This window comes from Ochotona princeps, chromosome 21 (assembly GCF_030435755.1).
Source record: "Ochotona princeps isolate mOchPri1 chromosome 21, mOchPri1.hap1, whole genome shotgun sequence".
In the NCBI taxonomy this organism is placed as follows: Eukaryota; Metazoa; Chordata; class Mammalia; order Lagomorpha; family Ochotonidae; genus Ochotona; species Ochotona princeps.
The window spans coordinates 31,473,207-31,480,662 of NC_080852.1; positions in this window are offsets into that span (position 1 = coordinate 31,473,207).

The following is a 7,456-nucleotide window of genomic DNA, read 5'->3' on the forward strand; positions in this document are numbered from 1 at the left end:
AAGAAATCGGCAAATGTTCAAATCACTCTGAGTCACACCAAGCTAATGTCACAAAATCACAGACAGGAACCCTGCTGCTGCCTGTCATGCTAGACAGAACAACACTGCTCCACGCCCTGTATGTAGGAGCCCACGCTTTGTCCTGCTGGCCCAGGCATCTTTCCCACGGACAGGAAGAGGGGTGCAGCAACTGTGACCGATGGTGATTGCTTCAGCCCCAGAGCCAGATGTCCACAGCACTGTCATGGGGAGGCCTCCCTGAGTGGGCGGAGCCTTTGTTCCTCTGCTAAGTGCACAGCTTCCTTCAGTTGGCTCTCCCTCTGAGTGACTCCAGAGACCTGAGGAGACCTGCACATCTCCTCCTGCCACTTCTCTGTCCAATCAATCACCCAATCCTGTTGGTTTGACTTCGTAACTCTCACTGGAATGTGTGTCAGTTCTTTTTCCTTTCCTGGACACTTCCTGAATTACAGTAACACTCTCCTGTGAGATAGGTCCCTCCAGCCCATTTTCCACAATGCAATGCAAAGGTTGTGAATTTGTGCATCAACACATAAGACTTACTCTTTGGATGAATTCCAAATCCCTAACATGGCATACAAGGTTGTATGCGATCTGCCACTGCTTGCCTCTACTCAGCGCAAGCATTGTATCCAGGGTCCTCTTTCACGGTCCCACTCACACAGAGACTGCTGCCCTTCTCTAGCTCCCAGAGAACCCTGGACTGACCTGGACAGCAGCATTTATTGTACTTCCTTGGTCACTGCTCAGTGACCCTGACAAATCTGTGAGCTCCTTGGAGGCTGAAAGTAGATCTCCAACTTATCAAACACAGGGCTCTGCAATAATGGATATTCAACTGGCATTTATTAAAATCATCCACTCATTCTATAAAACAAGGTATGGGCCAAGCAAACTGCTACTACTCAAACTTGAAGAACACTTTCGTTTGCAAAGAATGCCCAATGCCTTTATTCATCTAAGGCACAAAATTAGATCCTAAGTGACCAAGCTCACTTTTGATCTCGTGGGCAGAGCAATGTAGAAGCAGTGACAGAGATAATGGCAGCTTCCACATACTCAATACCTACTCTGTTCCAGGCCCCTTTGCAGGTGGCATGGTCTGTATTTCCCCTGAGTCCTAGGCCAGTCACATAGGAACAGCTTTGGAATAAGAGACATGCCCACTGTCACAGTATCAAGAGTCCACTTGTAGGCCCAGTTCAATTCTAGACATCAGAATTCAAAGCCAACACTTAGCAGCAGCTCATAGATCCACCTTACCCACAGGAGCACAGCACACTCAAGGCTATCTACTTGGCTCCAGCAATTCGCTTAATAGGGAACAGACCCAGAAGAGGAAGAGGGAAGGGTGTCCTGTGGCAATGGTGTTTGTGGGAAGGGCCAGGCACAGTACGGAGTCAGGGAGGTCCTGGATGGGCCTGTCACCATCAAGGACCACCAAAATCCACAGAGAGCTGCACCCATGCACATAGGTTTACAGAAGACAGGCTTTATTGCCAGCCAACGTAGCCAAGCAAAGACAGGGAGAAAGCAAAAGGCTGCTCTGTCCAGCCCAACAAAGGCCGGAGTAGGTACGAAAGAAAACAGGCAGAGGGGAAAGAGAGAGAGAGAGAGACAGGAGGGAAGGGGACGGGAGAGGAGAGAGTCCCCAAGCAGAAAGTCTGCAGTTGTCCTGCAGTGGCAATCTGCTTGCCTTCCACATCTTTTTCATCTGATCCCTACTGTGTAGTTTCCAGGCAGTCTGCAGAAAAATGTATCCCAATCTTGGAAGTGGAATGGGAGTACAGTGCTCTTGTCTTTAATCCGACCAGCCTAATCCTACACCTTTGAAAAAACCTCTAAGTTCAGTTTTTTTTCTGTGCCTAAGCTAACCATGGAGACCCCTGTCCGGGCTTGAGTGAGAGTTTCTGAAGGTTTCAGGCAAGGGAACTCCCTCACCCTGAAGAGAGCACTCCCAGTACTCAGTCCTTTCTCTGCCAGAGAAGAAAGAGCCAAGTTTAGAGCAGCTGTAGCCATTCTTGCACTTCTGTTGAAGAAGCCTCCACACAGGAAGACGCAGCCAAAGTGCTCCAAGAGACACAGCTCCAGAGTCCTTGTGCTGCCCCTTTTCTGGTGCCCATCCCGCGCCTGACATTGTCAGGTAATGTAAGGTGACATCTTTTTGATCACTTCAGCCAGGCACAGGCTTTTCTTAGATATTTGCTGCAGAAATCATTCCCAAAAATACACTGTCTTTATCAGTGAAGGAGTTGGCACAGACCCTTGTGGGAATGCCATGTGTTTCCAAAGGTGAGAGCAGCATAAGGAAACCTTGGTATCTTGGTGGCGTGGCTGAGGACAGGGACTTGAAAGGAATTCAGTCCCATCCGTGACATTCACTAGCTCTGCTCCTGAACATGTTATTTATCTTCGGCGATTTTCATCAGCTTCCAGTATAAAATATAGTTAATAATTCTTACCATATAGGATGGCTATTATGCTAAATGAAATAACAATAACACAGGGAAAGAACTTTGCACAGTGCCTGATTCGCAGCAGCAGTGGTTGCTATTACGTAGTATTAGCAGTGGTAATGGCAGTGGTGTTGGTAAACACAATTATTTGACACACACAAAGGTCCCATAAGCCCTTCAAAGTCATCCTATGCACTGTTTTGCCCTGGAGTTGAAGATGAAATTTCAGAGTTTGAGCTTCATTGTCCTAAAAGTTGCAACTATAGCTTTTGCAAATAGATATAATATTGGAGAGCTTTAATTAAGGTGATCAGGCTGATTAATGATTCTGGGGAAATACTGTTGTGTCCAGAAACAGAACCAGGACTTGGTGAAACATGTAGAACATTCCATGGCCTGGTTTACCAAGGACCCCAGCTCTACCTGGCTGTCACCTCTCAAGGCCATCCTGCATCAAGAGTCCCCTGGAACGTTCTCAGCTCTATTAAACACACACTCACACACACACACACATTCCTACCAAAGGATAAGATGTGTCACCAAGCCCCGGTGATTTCCTTACTCTGACCCAATTCTTGGGGAATGGTTCTGGATTTGAGGATTCAATGAGTTACTCTGTTCACGTTAGAACAGCACTTCTCATTGTGTACTGGTTCTGGGAATTACAATGGGGATCTAGTTAAAGTATAGATTCTGATGCAGAAGGTCTAGGGTAAGGACTGACAAGTCATGCTTCTTATCAACCCCAAGATTTTGTCAGTGTTGCCGGTCTACTGGACCACACTTGGAATAGTAGGGACTTAGGAGACTGCATCATTGACTGAATGTTATACGTGCTATAGTTTGGCATTCAACAATCATCTGATGCACAGAATCAAATTGAAATATGGATGACAATAAATTCAGTGTTGCTGAATCTTCTTTAATCTTGCTAATTCAATATAGTAAAACGTCATGCTCCCATTTGCAAGTTAGGAATTTGAGACTCACAGCACAACTGCGGGAGGCCAACTATTTCGGTTTGCTTGGGTTTTTCTTGGTCCTAGCACTGAAAGACCTGAACCTCAGGAAACTTCATTTCAAGCAAACTGAAACCACCGACCAGCCTTGAGCCAGTAAGTGATCCACTGGGGCTTGGGTCCTGGTCCCCAGGAACAGGGTCTGCTGCTGTCTGGGGTCTCTGTGTCCCGCAGCAAAGTGCTTCAGTGTGAGCCCCAGCTCCACTTCCGATTCCAGTTCCCTGCCAATACACACCCCAGGAGACACCAGAGGGTGGCTAAAGCAGTCAGGTCTGGTCTGAAGGTTTCGGGCCAGGAAACCTCCTCATTATAATGACAATACAAAAAGCAAAGCCTGAGGCACAGCCCAGTACAATGGCTCAGTGGCTAAATCATCATCTTACAAGCACCAGCACCCCAAACACGACTCCACTGGGGTCCCTGGCTGCTCCGTTTCCCATCCAGCTCCCTGCTTGTGGCCTGCGAAAGCAGGAGAGGATGGCCCAAAACCTTGGGACCCTGCACTCGTGTAGGAGATCCAAAAGAAGCTGCTGTTCCTGGCTTTGGATTTCCTCAGCTCTGGCCATTGCAGCCACTGGGGAAGTAAACCAACAGATCTGTCTCTCCTTCTCCATGTAAATCTGCCTTTCCAATAAAAATAAATACTTAAAGAAAAAAAAAAAAAGCTTCAGGTAGCTGCAGCCTCACTTGCTCCAGGAACTAGGCCCATCAGGGGGTGGATCTCCACCCAGAGGGTGTGATGTGGCCACAAGGATCACAGAGAACCAGGGAGCAGAAGTCGCCCGTGTCCCTGATGACAGCTGAAACCTTGTGCTTCGTGTTCACTTCCTTTGTTTTTCTCATAGATAAGCCACAAATTTGTTCCTAAACTACGCATTAGTTTTGGAAATTAATTTGAATTTTATGGAAATATTACTGTGAATGAATCCTTCAGAAACTTGCTTTTTCGCTCAATGTTATATTTCTAATTATACTTCCGATCGTATGTGCAGCATTAGTTCCATGCTGCTCCTGTGTGTGAGTGTGCCACTGTTCTCACATAGTGATTTGCACTGTTCCTACGTTTTTTAAAAGATTGATTCATTTTTATTTGAAAGGTAGGTTTTACAGAGAGAAAGACAGACAGAGAAAGATTGGGACCTTTCACCCACTGGTCAACTCTCCAAATGGCTACAATGGCCAGAGCTAAACTGATGCAAAGTTTTGAGCTTCTTCTGGGTCCCCCACGTGGTGCAAGGGCTCAAGGAACTGGGCCATTCTCCACTGCTTTCCCAGGCCAGAAGCAGGGAGATGGATCAGAAATGGAGCAGCCAGGGCATGAACCAGTGCTTATATGGGATGCCAGGGCTTGCAGCTAGAGGATTAGCCAGTTAAACTATTATACCAGCCCCAGATTTTTTCGTTTTTTAGCAATACCACTATGAACGTTATTAGACATGTCCCCTGGTACACATCTTCCTGCCGCAAGAGGACTGGTTTTTCACTGTTGCTTCCCTGGTGCCTTGCACAGCGTCAGACATCACAGGCGTCAATAAAATACGTAATGAATGAGTGAACGAATATGTTGTTCAGATTTTCCATTTACAATCTATTGAATGCTAACAGAAATGAATTAAAATTTCCTACTTTGATGAAGAATTTGCCCCAGGTGGATCATAGCTTTCAATGGAGTGAGCACTCCCCGCCAACCTCCCCAGGTCTGCATCCTGTCTCCTTCCCGATGCCTCCAAGCAACTAGTAGCATTAGCCTTCATTCATTCCCCACCCCCGAATTCATCCCTAGCTCTGGCATTCCCTTTCAAGATCATCCGTGCACTGAAAATCAAGTTTTGAGGGGCATGCTTTTGGCAAGCAGCTGAGACTCCATTTTGGATGCCCACATCCTATACCCAATTCCCCGAGTTACAGTCCTGACTGCACGCCTAGCTCTCTCTGATAATGTACACCCTGGAAGGCAGCATTGATGGTTCGTATAGGAACCTTTATGGCAGAACTGGACTCAGCTCTAGGCTTGTAACTGTGGTTTGGCCCCCAGTCCCAGCTACTATGGGCATTTGGGACTCTGTAGGTGGAAGATCTCTCTCTCTCTCTCTCTCTCTCTCTCTCTCACTCAAACAAATAGCAATTTTTAAAAATTGTATTTCTGGGGCTGGCACAGTGGTATATCAAGTTAATCTTTTGTTAAGAGCAACAGTATCCCATACGGGAACCAGTTCTAGTTCCAGCTCCTCCACTACTGACCTGGCGCCTTGCTTATGGCCTGGGAAAGCAGTCCTTGCACCCCTGCACCTTTGTGAGAAACCCAGAGGAGTCTCCTGTCTCCCGCCTTCAGCTCAGCTCAGCTCAGCTCCAGCCACTGTGCATTTGGGGAGCGAACCAGCAGATATCTTTCTCTCTGTCTCTCCTCTCTAAAATCTGTCTTTCCAATAAAAAGAAACAAATCTTAACAGAAAGAGAGAGGGGAAGGGAGAGAGGAAAGAACGAAGGAAGGAAGGAAGGAAAGGAAAAAAAGAAAGAGGAGAGGGGAGGCGGAGGGAGGGAAGGGGAGGAGGGGGAGGAAAAGGAAAAGGAAAGGAAAGGAAAGGAAAAGAAAAGAAAAGAAAAATTAGCTGGGATGTCTATGCGATGATACCCATTATACCACAGAGTTGGCCCCAAAACGTTTCCTCTCTGGGGAGGGAGGCCTAGGGTGAGAGAACAAACACTTGTCCCAGGGCTGGCCTGGTAATTCCAATCACCTAGGCAATGGCTTATCAAAAACATGCTCCCTCTAGACAGATTACTCCATGGACCAGGAACCAAGTGTTTAGCTCTGAGCCCCAGCCTACCACTGCCACACAGCATTCCTCCCCGTCTGCTCGGCCATCTCACACCTGGTAGAAATGGTTGCCTTCCTCACAGGGCTCCAATTAGTCATTTAATATTTTTTTTAAAAAATCAGAGACGATCAGCATTCACACACATCCATGGTGTGCCACAGTCTTCACTTAAGCGATCTTGATGTACCAACAGCTCCAAGAGACGCTGCTTCTTACTCACTATACAGATAAGGAATCGGAAGGCCAAGGACTTAGACACCTTAGCAGAGGTCAGGCAGTTGGTCAGCAATAGGACTTGGACCTGAGCCCAGGTATCTGGCTCTAAAACCAGGCCAGCTCTACTGTGCCCTGGCACTCACTGCTGTTCTCACTTTCTTCTGGAACCTCTCTCCTTGGCAATGTCCTGTTGAAGACTAACATTACCACGTTCCTCCTTTTTCTTTCCTTCCTCCATCTATCCCATCACCCACCCCATGGAATTTTCATGCTGGAATCTGAAGAATGACAGCCAAATTTGGGGAGTCGCACCCATGAGCCCCTTGTTCATCGCACTGTGGGGTAGGAAGACTGTGTGAATATTTATTTTTCAGGTTGTTTCCATTCTCCACAGAGGCACAGATTGAAAAGGATTCATGAGACGATTTCCATAGCGTGTATTTGCCATGTGTTATGTTGTTTCCACAGCATGCAGAATTTATGAGCGTTTAAGAAATCAGCCCCACTGCAGTGCGCCTTCAGTTCTTCTCCCAGCTACAGGTTCCCCATGATGCAAAGGTGCCCCTGTCAAATCAAAGGATATTCAGAACAAACGCTCCTTGGAATATTTGCAAAATAATGTGGTCGGAAGAAGAGCGTCCTGGCCTCCACTGCTAGGAAACCCTGGAGTCTGAAGTGCCTGACACAGCGGCAGCCTCTCAGGGAACAGATTTTCCTCAAGTGTTCTCAGGGATCCCTCTGAACCTCAGTGCTTTCCCATGTTTGACAAAACCGCAGGATGCGGGTAGGAGAAAACATCCTCCAGATACTGCGCAGACAGCTGAGATGAAAGTACAGGCAATGCCTACAAGCAGGAAAATTAGGGAGTGAGGAGCAGCAGGACACAGAGGTCCAAATGAGATAGAGGCTCCAACCTGGTGAGGGC